Below are 20,552 nucleotides of genomic sequence, written 5' to 3'. Positions count from 1 at the left end.
TGAGGATCAAACCCAGTGCCTTATACACTGTAGGCAGGCGCTCAACCACTGAGCTACAGACTGGATATCTTAGTGATATCTTCTCTTAAAATAAAACAAACAAAGCAAAACTGGGCTGTGGCTGTAGCTCAGTGTTAGAGCACTAGAGCACTTGCCTAACATGCTCTAGGACACTGGGCAGTGGGGTTAGCTTGGGGTCACTCCTCAGTCGTTTGGTTTGATTTGATTACTTAGTGATAGAAACCAGGAGTGTTCTGCTGTGAGCTACATCTGCAGACCTTTTCTTTTTTGGTGGTACTAGGGATTGGACCCAGGGGGTGCTTTTTTTGTCTTGAGGCAGGGCCACACCAAGTTGCTGACGCTGGCCTCAAACTTGCAGTTCTTCTGCCTCAGCTCCTGAATTGGGAGTTATAGGCATGCACAACCATGATCAGTTTTTTGTTTTTGTGATACTGGAGTTTGAATCCAGGGTCTCACTTGTGCTAGGCAAATGCTCTACCACTAGGCTACATCTCCAGTTATTATTGGGTAATTTTAGACACATATTTATTGTGTAAGGTCAGACATACATGTAAAAAATACTCATTTTGTATTTAAATTTTTTTTTTCACCCATGCTTCTGACTTTTGGCAGAATTTCAGAATAGCTTGAAATTCTTTATTTCAAATAAATTTCAGCATTTCTGTTCACCTTTTGGAAGAGCTTTTAATTAACTCAGCCATCGAGTGTTTACCTTGCCCTAGATGATTAGTTTTTAAATTTTATATGGGCATAGTAATTTGCACCTGCTGATTTCTTGTTTTTAGTGATAGTGAAAAGTCAATTTTTTTCATGCAGTGATAATTAACGTTTTAGTCTATTTACGGATTTGCCTTTGCAACTTCACAAAAGCAATTTTAGTGCACTCATTTTTCAAATATATTTGCAGGTGATAACTGTGGTTTGCCCTTTTTGAAGGTTTTGTATGGGGAAAACAGGTAAATGGTGTTGAAAGTCAGGTAGTGGTAGCTACAGGAATGAGCTCTGTTAAAATAATACTAATTCCTTAGAAAAGAGAAGTACCCTAGGTGCCCCCCCTGCTCAAATTGGGGATTGAACCCAGTAGTGCTTTATCACTGAGATACATCCCCAGCCCTTTTTATTTTGAAATAGTGTTCTCCCTGAGTTGCCCAGACTGGCTTCAAACTTATGGTCCTCTTGCAGTTATGTACCTATTTATTTATTATGTAGTACTGAGGGGTTGAACCCTGAGGTACTCTGCTACTCACTCCCCCCCCCCCCCCCCCAATATTTTATTTTAAGTCAGGGTCTCATTAAATTGCCTAGGCTGTCCTCCAAATTGCAGCTTCCCGAGTTGCTGGTATTATGGGCAAGTGTCCCTGTGCCTGGCTCTGTGGGTCTTTCAGATAGAGTTGTAAAAGAATATTATATAGGGCTGGGGTTATAGCTCAGTTGGTAGAGTGCTTGCCTCACAAGCACAAGGCCCTGGGTTCAAATCCCCAGCACTGCCAAAAAAAAAAAAAAAAAAAAAAAAAAGAATATTATATAGTTGTCATCTCAGTCTTCTTACTTTCATGTCATAAGCAGTGCAACCTGGATCAATTCATATTTGAACTTTGAGTTTATTTCATCATTTGTGAAATGTGGACAACCTTACTTTTTTTTGTACGGGATTTGAACCCAGGGGTGCTGAACCATTGAGCCACATCCCTAGAACTGCCCTCCCCCCCTTTTTTTAACACTCAAGTCTTTAAAAAAAAATTTTTTTTTTAGTTGTTGATGGACCTTTATTTCATTCATTTATTTATATGTGGTGCTGAGAATTGAACCCAGTGTCTCACACATGCTAGGCAAGTGTTCTACCAGACCTTTTTATTTATTTTATTTTTATTTCTTAAAGTTCTTTTTGTAGTTATAAATGGACAGAATGCCTTTGTTTATTTTTATGTGGTGCTAAGGATCAAACCCAGTGCCTCACACATGCTAGGCAAGTGCTCTGCCACTGAGCTACAACCTCAGTCCTTTATTTTTTATTTTGAGACAGGGTCTCACTGAGTTGCTGAGGCTGGCTTTGAATATGCCATTCTTCTGCCTCAGCCTCAACTGCTGGGATTACAGGCGTGTATCACTGTGCCTGTCCAACATCCATACCTCTTCTATCTACCTCACAAAGTGAGAATCGATGTTTGGATTGCTAACCATGTTTTGAACATCATATGTTATTATATGAGTAATTTTGTAATACTACCAGTTTGTTTAATTTCCTTAATTTTATGGGACCAAGTTTGCCAGGAAAAAATGTGTAGAAATAGGGGAGAAGTGGGGCACAGTAGCACACCTGTAATCCCAGGGACTCACAAGGCTGAGGTGGGAGGTTTGCAGATTCAAGGCCAGTTTCAGCAACTCAGTGAGACCTTGTCTCTAAATGAAAAATAGAACTGGGTGTTTAGCTCAATGGTAAAACACCCCTGGGTTCAATTCCCAGTACAAAAAATAAATAAATAAAATAAATAAATAAATGTATGTATGTAAACAATACAGATAAAGTAATATTCCCTTTCCTAGTCTAAATGAAGGCAGCCATCAGCTAGTCATTAACAAGTGTATTGTGGAGTTACTGGATGCAGGGACTTTGTTCAGTGTTGTGGAGCTGCCAGGGTATGTAATTTTAGCCTTGGGTCCTTAGAGATCTTCCAGTTTGTTTTTCCTTCTGTCTTCTAAAACTTTGTTGATTGTTCTTGTGAGGAAACTTTTTTTTTTCCTTTTCTCTTCTGATGATGCTGAGGATCAAACCCAGAGCCTCATACATACCAGGCAAGTACTCTACCACTGAGCCATATCCATTCCCATCCCCAAAACTGGGGTTTTAATTAAGTTTGTGTAGTGATTGTTCGTCTTTTCCCCTTGTAATTGATGCTGTTAGGCAGGGTTGTGTTGGGAATAGAGACTCAAGAATTCTGTTTCAATCAGTGGAGAATTTTTCAAGAAAAATGGGATGTCATCCATGCCTCAGAGGCAGTGAGTACTTAACTGCAGCTGTGAACATCAACATTTGGTGCTATGATCTTTATATGTCTCTAAATAGTCCATGCTAATTTTGTGACCATTGGACTGTGAGGAATGATATGCTAAGTGAGGAGAGTTTTCATAAAAATCGTGGCTATTTAGCAATTTGAAATATTAAAATCATTTCCTGATCATGTGGATGTCCCTTTTTTATGGATTATTTTTGCTCACTTACCATTTCAGACTCTTGGTTCTAGTTACTCTGGTAGTTTTCAATGAATTCTTTATTTGAGGGGTCTGATATTTGTATTCTATTAGAAAAAGAAACTACTAATTAAACTGGAAGTTTGAGTATAATAAGTTAATCATTATAATGATCAAGGGTCATTGACTTTCTAAGGTATTCTTGATTTCATTTATTTTCAGAAACATTTATTTCGCCCCTAGTACCAGGTGCTGGGGGATATAAAGAGAGTTCTGAGGCCCTGAAGGAGTTCAAATGTAGGCCAGTAGGGGAGATAATACAGGTGGATAATTTCAGTACAGAATGGTAAGCAGTGGGAATGGCATGCGAAGGTGATAATGGCCCACAAAGACTGGACATCTGATCTAATGTGTGCGTTTGCATGTATGGGTATGTTTAAAAAAAGGCTTCTTAGAGAAAATTATGCCTGTCTTGACCCAAATATATTTTCCCTTTCCAGCATCTTTTAGTTTTGGAACTGCAATGTATTCACATAATTCAGCATTTTATAAAGTGTAAGCCAGGTGTGATGGGATGCACCTGTAGTGTCAGTCCTTTGGGAAGTTGAGGTGGGAGGCTCACTATAGCCCAGGAGTTGGAGGTCAGCCTAAGCAACATACTAGTTTCGTGAAACAGCTCCCTTTACAATTGAGTAAGCTTTTCATATTTTTTTTTAAGCCTCTGGTTCAAGAAAACTAGTTTTTTTCAGGATTAGGGGAGGGTGAATTGGATGTGTGTGATCAGGAATTACTTCAGGGAGCTATTAGGATAGCTTGAAATATTCTGGGGGCTGGGGAGATAGCTCAGTCGGTAGAGTGCTTGCCTTGCATGCACAAGGCCCTGGGTTCGATCCCCAGCACCACAAAAAAAAAAAATAAATAAATAAAAAAGAAATATTCTGGGGGAGGAGGACATCTGGTATACTTTTTTTTTTTTTTTTTTTTTCCTTTTTCTTTTTTGGTGATGCTGGGGATCAAACCTGGGGCCTTGTGCATACTAGACAAGCCCTCTACCACTGAACCACACCCCCAGTTCAACGTCTGGTGTATTTTTTGAAATAGCCTGCTTTGTGGGTCTCATACTGTGCCTTTCAGGGTAAGAGCTGTTATTCGAACCAGTTTCTGTTCTTTCTCTCCTGCCCTCACCTTATCACCAGTGCTGGTGGAATTACGTTTTTTTCTTCATCTTATAGCATGAAGGAAGAGTTGAGATGGAATTGTCCTACCCCACAAAGACTGCTGACCTCTGGTATACCTTTTGGCAGTGAGTATTTCTAACATACATTGTCAGCTTGTTGATTAACCTTTTTTTTTTTTTTTTTTTTTAAGAACACACAAAATTTACTACATGCCTAAAGGGTGGGAGTTTTAGATTTCCTGATCAGCCTTTTTTTTTTTTTTGGTAGGGAATGGAACCTAGGATCTTACCAGTGACCTACATCCCTACCCCTTTTTAGTTTTATTCTTATTTTTGAGACATGGTCTGGCTAAATTGCTGAGGCTGGTCTGAAACTTGGCCAGCCTCTTGAGTCACTGAAATTACAGGTTTGTGTCACTATGCCCAGCCTTGTTGATTTTATTTAATCTCAATTTGTTGTCTTCTTAGCTTTGTGCCTTAGTGATAAATCAACTCTCCTTATTTTTATGAAAACTGCCTTTTTTTTTTTTTTTTTTTTTGCTATATTGAGGATTGAGCCCAGGGGTACTCTACCACTGAGCTACATCTCCCCCCCCAACTTTTTTTGTACTGGTGATTGAACCCAGGGGCACTTAATCATTGAGCCAAATCCTCAACCCTTTTTATTTTATTTTGAGACAGCATCTTCGTAAATTGATGAGGGCCTCATGTAATTGTTGAGGCTGGCCTCAAACTTGTGATTCTCCTGTCTCAGCCTCCTGATTCACTGGGATTATAGGCATGTGCCACTGCATCAGACTCTGAAGACTGCTTTTTATCAGCACAAAGCCAAAGGTAATGGTTAGATACTCTAATTTTATTGCCCCTCTTTTTAAAGGCATTCATTAGGTTTACCTGCTAACATGCTGTTAGGGGGCATGAAGACTTTTGTGGTAGTGAGAATGCTCTAAATATAGGTAAGCCAAAAAAATGAACTCTAAAGGAATACTTAAGTCCTTCTCATTCCAGAGTCTGATTCCATGCCTCTTTGGTATTGGGGGATTGAACCCAGGGGCACTCTTATCATTGAGCTACATCCCCAGCCCTATTTTGTGTTTTATTTAGAGATAGGGTCTCCCTGAGTTGCTTAGTGCCTTGCCCTTGCTGAGGCGGACTCTCAACTTGTGATCCTTCCTGCCTCAGCCTCCTGAGAATCTGGAATTACAGGCATGTGCCACCTTACCTGGCTAGCCTGGCAAGCTGATAACTTTTAACTGTTACTTGCTTGTTTGTTTTGATAGTTGTAGGTAAATAAGATGTCTTTATAGATGATTGTGGTATGAAAAGTTTAGAGACAACAATTGGGTCAAATTTAGTTTATCAGTCATCTTTTTTTTTTTCCCAGTCATCTTTTTTGATCAAGACTATTTTTTGAGGTTTTTTTTTTTTTTTTTTTTTGGTACTAGGGATTGAACTCAGAGGCACTCATTCACTGAGCCACATCCCCAGCCCTTTTAATTTTTTTAATTTTGGTACAGGGTCTCACTAAGTTGCTTAGGGCCTCACTAAATTGCAGAGGCTGACTTTGAACTCGTGATCCTCCTGCCTCAGCTTCCTGAGCCACTGGGATTACAGACATGTGCCACTGTGCCTGGCCAAACCCTTTTTATTTTGAGGCAGTGTCTCACTAAATTTCTTACAGTCTCACAGAGTAGTTGAAACTGGTCTTGAACTTGTGATCTTCCTGCTTCAGTGTCCTAAGTCCCTAGGATTAGTGGTGTGCAACACCATGTCCAACTGTCATTTCAATTTTTAAATCACTTGGAAGTTTCTGGGGATTTTTTTTTTTTTTTTTGGTGGTGTTGGTTCTGGGCATTTAACCCAGAGGTGCTCTACTATTGAGCTATGCTCAAGCCCCTTTTTCCCCCCCACACATATCAAGTTATTAAATACTAACATGTTTCCTTCCAAAACAGCTATGAAAACTTTTCAGAGTCCTTAACATGTCATTTGGAATTGTGACTCTCTCCAGAGGGTATAATGTGCAGCATTTCTCAATTTGTATGGTTTTGGAACACTTCCTTAAAAAGCATCTTGAGGCTTTACTGTCTTACAGAATATGGTGTAGGTCCTGATATGGATTAAGCAGGACTGAAGTAGCCATATAACCAGGAACTCTAATTGCTGCAAGACATCACTAGGCTCTTGGTGGGTCATATGGTATCTTGATGCTCCTGGGAGCCCCTGAAAGTTTTACTTTGACTCCTGCCAATTAGGCCTATCAATTCAGAGTCTAAGGGCAGCTGTCCAACTGTGGGGCCTTGGACCTAGTGAGCTCCTACCCAAGATGGGAGTCAAGAATGTGACAGTCATGCTGCAGTCTCTTTCCTTCGCTCCTATTGTGCAACTCCATTCCTGGCCCAGCCCCACTGCCCCCAGACCTTTTTTTTATTTCTACTTTATGACAGGGTCTAGCTATGGTGCCCAGACCAGTCTAGAATTGGGACCTTTCTGCCTTAGCCTCCCTAGTTGCTAGAATTACAGCAGTGTGCCTGGCTGAAAGTTCCTCAGTTTTCTTTTTACTTTAAGTACTGGGGATTGAACCCACTGGCACTCTATCACTGAGCTACAATCCTTGCCCATTAGTAATTTTTAAATTTTGAAACAGGGTCTTGCTAGTTGCCAAGGCTGGCCTCAAACTTCTAGTCCTTTTGCTTCAACCTCCCAGTTGCTGAAATCACAGGCAAGTGTCTTTTTTTTGGTATTGGGGATTGAACCTAGGGGTGCTTTACCACTGAGTTACATCCCTTCCCTTTTTATTTTGAGACAGGTTCTCATTAAGTTGTTTAATGCCTTGCTAAATTGCTGAGACTGGCCTTGAACTTGCCATCTTCCTGCCTCAGCCTCCTGAGTGTGGGATTATAGACATGTGCCGTTGCACTGGCAGTTTCCCAACTTTTTTTTTTTTTTTTTGGTACCAGGGATTGAACACAGGGACGCTTAACCAGTGAGCTGCATCCCTAGTCCTTTTTTTTTTTTTTTTTTTTAATATCTTTTTTTTTTTTTTATTATAAAATTGTAAACAAATGGGATACATGTTGTTTCTCTGTCTGTACATGGCGTAAAGGCATACCATTTGTGTAATCATAAATCTACATAGGGTAATGTTGTTTGATTCATTCTGCCTTTTTATATTTTATTTTGAGACAGGATTTTACTAAGTTGCTGAGGCTAGCCTCGAATTTGCATTTCTCCTGCCTCAGGCTCCTGAGCTCTTGGGATTATAGGTATGCACCGTGACCTTGTCTTGCAATCCCTCTTTTTTTTTTTTTTTTTTTTTGTGGGGGGGGCGGTACCAGGGGCACTTGACCACTGAGCCACATCCCCAGCCCCTTTTCACATTTTATTTGGAGACAGGGTCTCACTGAGTTGCTGAGGCTGACTTTGAACTCATGATCCTCCTGCTTTAGCTTCCCGAGTTGCTGGGATTACGGGCATGTGCCACCTCGCCCAGGTTGTCCCTCAGTGTTTTAAAGCATATGTTTGTTATGACAGTGAAAGGTGTAATGTGCAGTTATTAAAGCTTTTTTTTTTTTTTTTGCAGTGCTGGGGATTGAACCCAGGGCCTTGTGCTTACGAAGCAAGCACTCTACCAACTGAGCTATATCCCCAGCCCCTAGCTTTTTTGATTATAGCACATTTAACATAAATGTAGGTTTGGAACGAAGTGTGATGGATTATCTGTGAAATAAGAAGTTGGGATCTGAATAGGGCTTAATTGGTTTGACTTGCTTGGGAGATTTTTGCCATATGTAAAAGAGCCCAAACTTCTTTTAAAGAAGGGATATCTTTGTGTATTTCTTCAACTGTCAGATCATTTATGTTTATATGTGAACCCTATTCTCAACAGAGAAAACAAGACAGAGGAATCCATGCCAATTAAATATTAGAAGATGACAAACCAATTCAGATCACACAGATTAAGGGGAATACAATATTTTATATTTTATTATTTACCTTGAATAGTGACTTTTTGAAAAACAAAACCTTTGGGAAAAAGTCTATCTGTAATAGATGTGTAAAATTCTCCTTACTTAGAAAGTCCATCTATCTAGATGAACAGTGTTGACCTAGTGAGAAAGGAGCTTTGGATGGTTTTCTCAGTAATTAGATCCACTTTATAGGTAACTCAAGTTGTGGCTTTAGCCCATCACTTAATCTTGGGTTGTATATTAAATGGAAAAAAAATACATATTTTTTGCTTATGACCAATATTAGAAGAATATTTTAAAAAATAAATATTAACTCTAAATATTAGCTAGGTTTCTCTTTTTCTTTTCTTTCCCTTTTTTTTTTTTTTTTAAGTACTAAGGATTAAATCAGGAACCTTTATTACTGAACTACATCCCCAACCCCTTTTTATTTTTTTATTTTGAGACAAGAGCTCATTAAGTTGCTGAGACTAACCTTGAAATTATAATGCTGTCTTAGCCTTCCTAGTAGCCAGGATTACAGATTTGCATCACATTTGAAAAAAGATCTGACAGTAGTATACTAGCCATGGTCACATTTGAGACAGGAGCAGTTCAGGCAACTATAGTAACAAGTGTCAAGGCCCTGAGGTAGAAACATACTTGGTAGGTTCACAGAATAGCAAGAGGCTAGCATGGCAGGAGCATGAAATAGCAGTAAAAACCAATGTTAGGAGGCACACAGGGACTTCGGATCATGGCAAGGATTTTGGATTTTCTGAATAAGAAGAGAAGCCATTGGAGATTTTTGAGCAGAGGGGTGACAAACTCTCTTTATACAACTTTATTGTGAGCTGGGGTTGTGACTTAATGATGGAGTGCTTGCCTAGCATGTGTGAGACCCTGGGTTTGATCCTCAGCACCACATAAAAATGAATAAATAAAGGTAGTGTGTCCATCTACAACTAAAAAGAATATTAAAGAAAATTTTGCCCCCAAATCTTTTTTTTTTTCCTTTCTGTAATCTAACAAGGGCTTTCAGTATGCTAGGGAAGCACTATACAACTGAGCTACATATCCAGCCCCACATATGGATTTTCTTTTATTTTTGTGGTTCTGGAACTTGAACCTAGGGGCTCATGTATGCTAGGCAAGTGGTCTACCACTGAGCTATATCCCAGGCCTCAGCCTACGACCAATGTATAAATTCTAGTAAATTGAGTAAAAAGTAATTACCTTTCACTTCATCACTGAAAGTTGTATTTCTAGATGTTTTAGTATATCTTTTTATACATGTATAATACTCAAATGTATAGTGTTTTCAACATATCGTATGTAATATTTTGCAGTCTTTATAATTCCCAGTCAGATGGGAAGTCCACAAACCTGTTCTCTCAGATCTTTAAATAAGAGCAAAGGGGGCTGGGAATGTAGCTCAGTTGGTAAAGTGCTTGCCTCACAAGCACAAGACCCTGGGTTCAAATCCCCAGCACCGCAAAAAACAAAAACAAAAACAAAAACAAAAAAAAACAACGAGCAAAAACATTTGTTTCTTCTGTTGTGATAAGTACCTTGGATTTTGTGAACAGCAGCAGCATTCAGTATTTTTTTTTTTCAAATTGACTTTACATATATTAATAACATAAATGTTCAAGAATAAATGGAGGGCTGGGGATATAGCTCAGTTGGTAGCGTGCCTGCCTCACATGCACAAGGACAATACCTAGCACCACAAAAAAAAAATAAACAAATAAATGGGGTGGGGCTAGAGTTGTAGCTCAGTAATAGAGGGCTGGCCTAGCCTGTGTGAGGCACTGGGTTTGATTCTCAGTACCACATAAAAATAAATACAATAAAGGTACTGCACCCATCTACAATTAAAAAAAAAATCATTTCTTAAAAAAAAAAAGAATAAAACAAAATAAAGTGAACAAGGTAAGGCCATTTAATCTGTCATTTAGCAAGATGTTTTCTAAAGCTATAGTAATTCTATTTTTTTTTTTTTTTTTGGTACCGGGGATTGAACTTGGGCACTTGACCACTGAGCCACATCTCCAGCCCTATTTTGTATTTTATTTAGAGACAGGGTCTCACTGAGTTGCTTAATGCCTTGCTCTTGCTGAAACTGGCTTTGAACTCATGATCCTCCTATCTCAGCCTCCCAAGCCAATGGGATTACAGGCATGTGCCACCATGCCCAGCCAATTTTGTTTTTATTAATGTGGCTTCTTTTGAGAGAGGAGGGGTACCGGGGATTGAACTCAGGGGCACTTGACCACTGAGAATGTGGCTATTTTTTTAAAGTAAAAAAATATATTACATCTACAATAAGTGAAAATAAAGTTATTTAAATTTTATAAATAATATATGCCATTCACCAGAGATCATTTTTTCCTTTGAGTATAAGTCCCTGATAGTATTTATTTATTTATTTATTTATTTATTTATTTATTTATTTATTTATTTTTTGCGGTGCTGGGGATTGAACTCAGGGCCTTGTGCTTGCAAGGCAAGCACTCTACTAACTGAGCTATCTCCCCAGCCCTTTATTTATTTTGTAATTGACAAAAATTGTATGTATTTTTGGGTACAGTGTGATATATCAACACATGTATATAGCATGCACTAATCAAATCAGGCTAATTAGGGCTGCGGGTGTGGCTGAGTGGTAGATCACTTGCCTAGCACATGAGGGTTTGATCCTCAGCACTGCATAAAAATAATAAAATAAAGGTATTGTGTCCATCTACAACTAAAAATTTTTTTCAAAAATCAGGCTAATTATCATGTCCATCTCCTTATCATTTCTTTGGGTCCTTTGAACTTCTCTCTTCTAGTTCTTAGTAACATATATAGTATGTTACTGAGAACTGTAGCCACCCCACTGTGCTGTGAAACCCTAACACTTTCTGTGTTTTCTAATTTGCTCTCCCACCTTCATCTGTCTCCCTTATCCCAACTTTCTAACGTCTTATAGTCACTGTTCTATATTCAGATCAACATGTTTTTAGCTTGCACATGTAAAACAAAATACACAGTGTTTGTCTTTGATTTGTGTACCAGGTACAATATGATGTTTTGATATATGTACAGCATTCAGTATTGATATGTTCAGTGTTAGTAGTGAGATTCCTCCAAAGTGATCACACCTTTCATTTTAGAGAACTTTCCAAATGCTCAATAAAAAGACAGGTTTGTGATTGACTGCTTCTTGAGGTTGCCAAGCATCATTCAAATCCTTTTTACTCAGAAAGTGCAAGGTCATCCATTTTAGAGCAGTTGCCTCTTAGAGATGTACCTGTTACCTGTGGTTTTAGGACATAATGTTTCTGGGTCTGACAGTAGGAAAAGGAATTAACCTGTGAAGTTCTGGAACCAGGCAGATTTGCGCTGGAAATAAAAATAGTTCTTTATTGCTGTTCGATGACACAAAAGACAGAAAGATTCAGGTGAACCAGGCTCTCCCTAAGTCCATAGAAGTCTTGCCAATTTTTAGCTCATCCCCCACCACCATAAAATATACCTTGGTGGGTATTTTCATCATTGTAAACAGATTCACAAGACAGGTTATTGCATTTTTATTTTTATTTTTTATTTATTTTTGGAACTGGGCATTGAACTCAGGAGTGCTCTACCACTGAGCTACATCTCTGGCCCTTTTTTTTTTTAGATTTTTTTTTTTTTTTTTTGTAGTTGTAGATGGACAGCATGGCTTTATTTTATTTGTTTAATTTTCTTTTTTTATGTGGTGCTGAGGATCGAACCCAGTGCCTCACATGTGCTAGGCCAGCCCTGTACCACTGAGCTACAGCCCCAGCCCCATCTGGACCTTTTTTTTTTTTGGGTGCTGGGGATCGAACCCAGGGCCTTGTGCTTACAAAGCAAGCACTCTGCCAACCGAGCTATCTCCCCAGCCCCCCATCTGGCCCTTTTTTTTTTTTTTAATTTTCAGTTAGGGTTTTACTAAGCTACTTAAGGTCTCACTAAATTGCTGAGACTGGCTTCGAACTTTTGATCCTCTGTCTCAGCCTCCAGAGTCTCTAGGATAACAGGTGTGTGCCACCATACTCAACTCTGATTTTATTTATTTTAAACTTGAGGACTATATCATTCATTTGATTGCTTTTTATTTTATATTCCTGATAATGATATGTTGTCCTTTAGTAACCAAGCTTTTATCTGTATGTTTACTGTAATCCTGGAACATCCCTGATTTCCAGTGCACTGCATCATTTTCTCTATAAGCCATCAAAGTACCCTAAAATGTAAAACTTTTCAACATTCATACTAATTCATGGACTGTGGCATGAATCATCTTTCACCTCATGAGTGCTTTTGTTTATTTGCATAGGAAATAATCACTGATTTTAGTTTGCCAATATTAATGAGTCTCCTTAGTGAGAAGAAAATTCCTCTGGGGATTTAAGTGAAGGTGAAGTTGATTTAAGATCCCACAGGGGAAGTACAATGTTTCTCAGTTACAAAGTTTCTTAGGTATGAAACAAGAAATTCATATATCTCACCTGCTGCTTATTTAGCATTATCCTTCGATTCAGCATGCTTATTGGTATTGAAGTTCTGACTACTAGTGAGTAATGAGCCTGTTTTAGTAGTAGTAATTTCTAGTTTGGGAAGTGGTTAATGACAACCAAATTTGTGTTTTGTTTTAAAATGATCTGGCAATATTGTCTATGATCATCTCAAACAAATAGATGGGACCATAGGTGTGGGCCACCTCACCCAACTTTATAGATAACTTTGTAATCTAGGATTATAACACTTTATTACAGTTTTTGACATTATTATAACTTCAAATGGCTATTCTTGTGTTTTGGGGATGAAAGATGTGTTTTAGCATCCTATAAATGTCCTTGGTCTTTTTCTGAGCAATAAAATGAAAATGCTGACCAGGGCTTGCCTGATCTGCAGCTAGCATTGTTCTAATTGTGTGGAATGGATAAACTGAAACAGGTGTTTTACTTTAAGTGCAGCTGTACCATCTGTGGGAGCAGGTGGACAGATTCTGTGTCATCAGGAAAACACAGCTGGTGAGACTTAGGAGAAGAGATAATTGATTGCTTTTCCAGCTCTTTCCAGTTTCATATACCTAAGCACAGCCTTTCCCTTGGCATAGGTGTTGACTCTGGTCAGAACAACAGCAAAAGTGAACAAAAAGGGTGCAAATTCGACTGCTTTGTCAAGTTTGTGTGTGTGTTTTGGATCACTGCTGAGCAAGGTACTTTAAGGTGTTTTGGTTTGGTGCTGGGGATTGAATCCAGGGGTGCTGTGCTACTGAACTAACATGCCCAGCCCTTTTAAAATTTTTGAGACAGGGTCTCACTAAATTGCTGAGTCTGGCTTTGAATTGTAATCCTTTTTCTTCAGCCTCCCAAATGACTGGGATTATAGGTGTGCGTCACCATGCTTGGTTTATGGTTTCTTTTTCTTTTGTTTTTGTACTGGGAATTGGCTACATCCCCAGTTCTATTTTTTACTTTGAGTCAGGGTCTTGCTAAATTGAGGCTGACCTCAAACTTCCAGTCCTCCTGCCTTAGCCTTCCCATGTTTTGGGAATTATAGGCATGTGCCCTTGGGCCCTACAAACCACAAACTTTTTAATGAATTAAGATAATTTATTCTTATCTCCAGAAGCATTTTTTTGTTTTGTTTTTTGTTTTGGTGGTACTGGAGATTGAACCCAGGACCTTGTCCGTGCTAGGTAAGCACTGTACCTCTGAGCTATAGCACCCTGCCCTTACTTAAATTTTTATTTACTTTTTCCCATACTGGGGATTAAACAAACTCAGGGGAGCTCTCCCACTGAGCTACATCCCCCCCCCTTTTTTTTCTTTTTATTTTGAAACAGGGTCTCACTAAAATGATTAGAGACTCATGAACTTGCTAAGACTAGTTTGCAATCCTCCTGCCTCTGCTTCCCAAGCTGCTGGGATTACAGGTGTGTGCCACTGTGCCCAGCTTCCCATTATTTTAGTTCATGCTATTGATGGTAGATGCCTTAATGTCTTAATTTGACTGACATATTCTCTGGCTAGTATGTGTATCACCTATAAATTGTAACCACTTCTGTGGGACTGGAGGCTCAAACTTCTCCCCAGTTTGATCAAATTGCGTAAAATTCATTTTTCTAATCACTGTTTAAGACCTTGTCTCAAAGTGAAAAATTAAAGGGACTGGGGATGTGGCTCATTGGTAGAGTGCCCTTGGGTTTTATACCCAGTACTGGAAAAAAGAAAAAGAAAAAAATTTCATTTTTTTCCTTTTACATTGTTTACCTGTTTATGTGGGCCTGCAGCTGAATCTAGCCAACCAGTATCCAGGCAGGATCCCTGGGCTAGACTGCTTGTAACATGAGATAGCCAACAAGCAAGCAGATAACAGATAATATGCTAAAACCTAAGTTGGATATGCATGCTTTGAAGAAAAAAAAAAAAAAAAAAAAGCAAATTAAGGTATTGGAGAATCTTGGTGTATTCCTGATGTCTGGTTGTTTTTGTTTTATAGTGTCACTTGGTAGGTTTTAGAGTAGACTCATTTTAAGGATGCAAACAGTCCGTTGGGTTCAATCCCTGGTACCAAAAAAAAAAAAAACCAAACCAAACAAACAAACAAAACTTACAGTGTTACCTACCTGCAAGCAGTTCTGTGGGCTAAGAATTTTGGTGAAGACCATAAAGAAGGATGTGGAATGCAGGGGACTAGTGAACTTTAGGTAACTTTAAAGGTACATTCCTTTGTTTCCTTTCTTGTGATTTTTGGATTCCACGATGCTATTGTTGGGATCCAGAATCTAAGGATTTGAATAAAGAAGTGGTTTCCACACTCTGTTGCCTACCATATGGGTATGGTTTTGGAAATAACTAAGGAGTTTTTAGACTCTGGGTTCTTGAGAGATTTGTTACATTTCTCCTCCTTTGTCCCTGCCCTCCCAACTGCCTAGATATGCATACTACAAACTTGCGAATGTTCTAGTTTTCAAATGTAAGAATTTTATTGCAAATTTATTTTTTCTGTACTGGGAGTTGAACCCAGGGACACTGTATCACTTAGTTACATCCCCAGCCCTTTTTATTTTTTATCTTGATACATGGTCTCATTAATCTGCTTAGGGCCTCATTAAGTTGCTGAGACTGGCCTCCAACTTGTTTTCCTGCCTCTGCCGCCCGTGTAGCTAGGATTACAGGTAAGTGCCACTGCATCTGTTGCAATGTATCTTACTGAGAAAATTTGTTAGTAAGCTTTGTTTAGGTTGTCATGTTAAAGAACTAATAGTATAGTAGTAATGTATATATTGAGTCAGATGCTTTAAACAGAAAAAAGATTTGATAATGATTGACAAAAATTTGACTTGGAGGCTCACAGGACCCTATTCCTGTATTTCTCCCAGGAGCAGGTTCAGTATTGGCTACCTCAATATTTGTGGCAGTAGCAAGGATTATTACTGAACTTGGTCTGTTCACTGCAGGATGGAAGCCAATTAGTCAAGAGGTAAGAGAAAGAACTTAGTTAAGATGAGATGAGGTAGCTGATTGGAATATTGCAGACTCTTGTGGGGAAGCTGAGTTAGGAGTGGTGTAGATAGGAGATGGGTGATTGGGGAGTGTCATATCACATGTGGTGGTTTGTGACCAGGTGCTACACATAAGATCCTAATCTGCCTCATCTAGTCAGGAGCTGGTTTTCAGTTCTATAAATCTCAAGAACAAAGATCATTATTTCCTGGGACTATTCTTATTCTTGATTCATTTGCCCTCCTGCAGTTGCTGCCATACATTATGTAATGGCCATCCTAGAGGGAGTAGCTGCCCTGAGGCCTTCTTGCCTACTCAGGGGAATTGAAGAAAACATGCTCCAACTGATTATTTTGGAAAAAAAAAAAAAAATTGTCAGGTGAAGTTAAATAGGGAGTTAGCAGGAAATCTGATATCAATACTCAGCTTCATGATCTTCTTTACCACATTATACTCTCTTCCTCAGATGATAGATATTTGACTTGTTCCTTTTTTTTTTTTTGCTATCATGAAATACTTTGCTGTAAACATGGATACTAGTTTTTGTGTAGATACATATTTGTTTCCCTTGTATATATTTAGGAGGGCAGTCGTTAAGTCAAATGATAATTTTATGTTTAAGCTTTTGAGGAACCTTCAGACTCTTCTCCTAAGTAGCTGTTTCTTTGTTCCCATTGGCAGTGTATTAGGGTTCCAACTGGTGTATAAGGGTTTTAATTGTGAATGGTTCCACATCCTTGGCCAGTACTCTTTTTTTAAAATTCTTTTATTGTCCTGGGGATTGAACCCAGGGTATCTAGCATGCCAAATGTGCATTATTCCACCCTTAACCTTTTTTAAAAATTTTCTTTCGTGTCAGGGTCTTGCTAGGTTGCCCAGGCTAGCTTCCAACTTTGCATCCTCCTGCCTCACCCTCCTGAGTTGGTGGGACTGCAAGCATAGGCCACCACACCCAGCTTCAAAACATATTTAATGAATAAACTTATTTTATGTCAAAACTATAGAAGCATAGAATTTTTGAAGACTCAAATTCAGAATTCTAAATTGCCTTCTTAGAGCAGTACTGACAGATTATTGTAGTTATTCTACTTTTTTCAATAAGGCCAAATAAAAATTTCAAATTGGTTGTAATAAAGGAAGTGTAAATCTTAGGCCATGTTTCCATGTGAAGAAGACTGTTCTAAATAATTCAGAGAAACTTATTTATGTACTTTAAGGGTTGGAATGCTTAGAAAATTCTCTTTGCTGCATATCATACTCCTCTGGCTTTCATTGCAACATTTAGGCTAAGAGTCGGGCCACAAACACTTAAATGAGTGCAGGTGTTCATTTGAATGATGGTCTAAACAGATCTCTATACTTGTCAATACCCAAGAATGTAATCATTTTAAAGTTTCCTAATTTTATAGGATGAATTGGCAGTAAGCAATTTTAGTTCAAGTTCTCAACCACATGGAAGCCTATCTTTGAGCTAGCCATCTGTACATGTATTTGGTAAAGTGCTAAACCCAGGAGCCTTTCTAAAAATTTTTCTTCTGGATCTCTTAGGTATAATTTTATCATAAACCATTTAGTTTGTGTGTTTTATAAGAAGTGTTTTCTGATTATTCAAATTTTATTTCCCTGCAGTCTGGAGATTGTGATTTGTACAGATTTCATTTGTTTCAAAAACCAAAAAATACGTATTAGCAGAAAACTAGGAATTCTATATAAGACCAATTTCCCAGATCTTAAGAAATGTGATTAAGTTTAGGCTTGGTACCACACCGCTGTAATCCAGTTACTCAGGAGGCTGGGACAGAAGGATAGCAAATTTGAGGTCTCTGCAATTAGCAAGACTGTCTCAAAATGAAATTAACAAACAGAGACTGGAGATGTAGCTAAGTGGTAGAGGCTGGCGATGTAGCTAAACAGTAGAGCACTTAGGAGGCCGTGGTAGTTTCAATACCCAGTACTGCCAAAAAAGCAACACAGCAAAACAAAATGAATCAAAAAGAAACTCAATACCTAGGGAGAGGTGTGGTCTGTGCATTTAAGTAACTTGACAAGATAAAGGTGAGGGTTTATGAGTGGAGTAAAGGAAGTGATGAATAAAGGACGCTCCTGTGCCGGCTTGCTCTCCCACCGAGCAGCATCCCCAGCATGAAGATGATGGTCATCATGATGATGATCATGGCGGTGGCAGTGCTAGGGAGTCAAATCCAATCTTCCCTCATGCTAGGGGAGAACTCTACCACTGAGCTACATACAGCCCCAGCTCTTTTTAGTTTTGAGACAAGGTCTTGCTAAATTGCCCAGACTGACCTTGAATTTGGGATTGAGGTCATTTTGCCACAGCCCCTGGAGTAGATTGAGTAGATTACAGGCTGTTGCCACTTGCCTGGCTGTTCCAACTCTTGTGTGTGGAATCAGAGATATGACTCATGTGGCTTCCTAAGACACGTTTTTGCTAGAGTTGTATACTGAGCTGTGTTCAACAAGCCTTGTGCTCTCCACTCTTGGTTGCAATCAGTGTTATTTGCCTGAGAACTAATCTGTTAGAGCCAGTACCATGTCCTAAACTCTTGGTGCCACTAGTTGACTGGTAGGAGGAAGTGCTTATTTAACCCCTTTCTTTCCCTTCTGACAGTTTACACTTTGGATGACCCAGTTACTTCCACTTTGACATTTTTCTACCTCATTCCTGTTCTCTTTAAACTTTCTATCATTCTTTAAAATTTTAAACCTTTAACATTCCTCTTCCGACTCTAGTGTAATTACTGCAGGAAATCTTCCTATTTATTTATTTTGGTTATTTTTCTGTTTAGGAGACGAGATTTTTTTCTGTTGTCCCAACTAGTACCCAAATGCCCAGGCTCAAGCAGTCCTCCTGCCTCAGCCTTCTAAGTAGTTGGGACTACAAGCAAGTACCACTGATCCCAACCCTCCCCTTTATTTTGTAGTCTTTGTGAGTTAAGAAAAAGAAAATAGAGGCTGGGGTTGTGGCTCAGTGATAGAGCACTTGCCTAACATGTGAGGCACTGGGTTGGATTCTCAGCACCACATATAAATAAATGAATAAAGGCCCATTAACATCTAAAAAAAAAAAAAAATTAGAAAAAAGAAAGAAAAAGAAAATAACAAGCCAGGGATAAAATTACCTCTAGTATCTTTGTATCATAAAAGAAGAAAGAAGTAATTTTTAAAATGAATAAGAGATTCAGATATGTCATTCTTTTTAAAAATAAGCCTTCCTAAGGCTCGTACATAATCACTGTAAATTTGTCTTTGTTATTTTCCTAATAACTTCTATTCTTTGTGGTCAACATTCAAGATCAGTAAAAACCACATTCAAGTTTGTTAAAATTTGCTTAGTTAACCCTGGTGACAAATAGTGCTATTGTCCATTATAGTATTTCCTAAAGAATATCGTGCGGAATTAGTCAGTGGGAAAGAATAAATGTCCTTGTGGTCAGAAAATTATGAAAGATTGAGACAGTTTTCTTTATAGCATCTTTTATTAGAACCTGTATAAGCTTATGTTTATATTGTGAATTGTAAGATGGCAGCGTAGTATGAGGATACTCATAAGCTCACATGACCTCTATAAACTATTCACCCCTTCAATATCTCAACAAATTAGTATTACATATGCTATTTTGGGAAATGCTGACCCAGTTATTTCATTATAAAATAACTGGTTTAGTGTAGGTTTTGGAGGCTGCCTCCTTGGGTGTTTTTGTTTGTTTTTAGTTTTTTTGTTTTGGGACCTGGAATTGAACCCAAGGGTGCTTAACCACTGAACCACATCCCCAGCCCTTTTTATTTTGAGACAGGGTCTCACTAAGTTGCTGAAACTAGTTTTGAACTTGGGATCCTCCTACCTTAGCTTCCCAAGCCACTGGTATTAAGGTGTGCTCCATATTGCCCAGATGTCTTTTTTGTTGAGTTTTGATTTGTGATACTTGGAATTGAACCCAGGACTTTATGATTGCTAGGTAGATGCCCTACCACTGAGCTTCATCCCCACCCTTTTCAGTTTATTTTGAAACCAGGGTCTCAGTAAATTGCTCATGCTCGTCTCAAACTCAGTCTTCCTGAGTTTGCCTTTCCACCTAGCTGGGATTACAGGTGTGTGTCATTACTGCTCCATTCCTTTGGCTCTTTTAATAATGCTTTTATTTTACTTGTTTATTTATTGTTTTGAGACAGTCTCAGTAATCTGTGCAGACTAGGTTTGAACTTGGGATCCTTCTTCCTCAGCTTCTTGAGTAGTTACCTGAAATTATGGGTGTGCACCATTTTGCCTGGCTTTAATAATACTTTTAATGGGAAAGCATATTTTCCAAACTTGCACCTGACTTTAAAACAGTTTTTTTTAATGTGAACAATTTATTTTATCATTTGGGGCCTGCTTCAGAATACTCCGCTTCATTACGAGGGAATGGAGCCGGCATACAGATTTGGAGCCTACTGTTTTTGTTCTCCTGTGTGACAGGGACTTGGATGGTTAGAACATGAAACTAGGTTTTAGGCTTGAAATTTTGGTGGAGTAGTTAATTCTAGTGTAAGGTTTGGGTCTGTTGTAATTTTTATAAGGCCGGTATGCAGTTAAATCTAGTTTATGTATGGAGGAATCTGCTTGGAACCATCACTACTGTCACAGAATTTTAAGGATTTTTAAATTTTTGGTACAAGGGATTGAAC

General features: G+C 38.6%; 1 protein-coding gene across 9 annotated transcripts in view; it reads left to right on the top strand.

The window, feature by feature from the left end:
• Cbfa2t2 (CBFA2/RUNX1 partner transcriptional co-repressor 2) overlaps nt 1–20,552 on the top strand; it is a 145,499-nt gene that overhangs the window by 9,850 nt on the left and 115,097 nt on the right. For 3 of the 9 annotated variants that reach the window (XM_047538731.1, XM_047538730.1, XM_047538729.1), the window contains exon 2: nt 15,465–15,538. The exons of 5 other annotated variants lie outside the window; for them this stretch is intronic. The gene's annotated coding sequence lies outside the window, so the exon portion shown is untranslated. Of the gene's footprint in view, nt 1–15,464; nt 15,539–15,742; nt 15,844–20,552 lie in introns of all 9 variants that reach the window. One more of the 9 variants, XM_047538727.1, reaches the window with a different exon arrangement.

The sequence above is a fragment of the Sciurus carolinensis genome, chromosome 2 (assembly GCF_902686445.1).
Source record: "Sciurus carolinensis chromosome 2, mSciCar1.2, whole genome shotgun sequence".
In the NCBI taxonomy this organism is placed as follows: domain Eukaryota; kingdom Metazoa; phylum Chordata; class Mammalia; order Rodentia; family Sciuridae; genus Sciurus; species Sciurus carolinensis.
Note: the sequence above shows the minus strand (reverse complement) of the source record. Positions and strands in the feature narration are given on the sequence as shown.